Raw genomic sequence first — 1,327 nt, forward strand, 5'->3', positions numbered from 1 at the left:
TCTAAATTTATAAATTAATATCATCCATTTGTTGGCAACTCTGTCTAGATTATTCACACTATCAATTTATACATGAACTGTTGGAATTATGAATTAACTAAGTTCTAATTATATCTCGCTTCAAAGAATATTTTAGGCAAATAAAATGCCAGATTCATTTGTGAATTTGTCAATTAAAACCTCTACTTAAAAAGAATTTTGTAGTATCCTATAGAATATGAAATTACAAACAAAACCAAAATATTTATTTTAAATCTAAATTCTAACTTAGCAAGGTCTATAAAGTCCTACATTAGATGAACTTTGTAGTTTTCTAGGCTTAAATTTTTGAAATCTTTTATTATTTCTTTGAAATCCAACAGAATGATGCCTACTTTTTCAAATTTGTGATTGGGAATCATGAGCCATTTTCCATCGAGGAATCTTGTATAATGAAGAGAGCATTTAAAACACAACTGAGGATTATATATGAGTTGCATTTCAATAAGAAACTTGCCTTCTCAAAACATAATGACAAAATTAGCCCAAACTTCCAACTGTGTATTCCTTTCTTGTTGTTTGGCTTGTTTCACTGAGACAAAATTATACTACCTGGCCCAGGGAAGGTATCACTATGTAATCCCAATCTCTAATCTCCTGTCTTTGTCTGAGTGCTAGAATTCCAGGCTTGTATCAAATTGCCCTGCCATAGTTTGGTGGTTTATTTAATATAGGTACAGACTAGCAATTCTGAACTTCTCCTATGATCTTATCCATTAGACTGACTGCTCAAACTGTTTATGTACTATTTTCAAAGATGTTCTATCATTTGACACAGGATATGATCATTTTCAGATGCACTTGCAGGGGTCTCTGATTCATTCTTCCATGGATCCAATCCCTTTAATAATGATTAATTGACTTTCTTATTATCTCTGGTCCCTAGGTATGTAATATTCTCAAATTTCTTTGAAGAAATTTCACTTGAGGACTTTCTAATATTAAAAATTATCGCTTGATCTGGTTTTATTCAGGATATATTTTCAATTGTTTTCTAACATTTCTCCACATTCTGAGAGTTGTTTCATTTGTGCAGGTGGGTTTGTACATGTATGTGCCTCTGTGTGTATATGTATGTTTGTATGTGTGTATGCAAAAGCCTCAGCAACCTTATTCAGAAATCTTGCTCATGACTAGTATTCCATCACTTGAGCTCATGCCTATAATTCTAGCTACTCAGGTGGCTGAGATCTGAGGGTTGCGGTTCAAATCCATTATGAGTAGGAAAGAAAGGTTCTGAGGCACTTATCTCCAATTAACCACCAGAAAACTGGAAGTGGCGCTGTGG

Source organism: Dipodomys spectabilis, unplaced genomic scaffold (genome assembly GCF_019054845.1).
Source record: "Dipodomys spectabilis isolate Male_0828 unplaced genomic scaffold, ASM1905484v1 ptg000614l, whole genome shotgun sequence".
NCBI classification, from domain to species: domain Eukaryota; kingdom Metazoa; phylum Chordata; class Mammalia; order Rodentia; family Heteromyidae; genus Dipodomys; species Dipodomys spectabilis.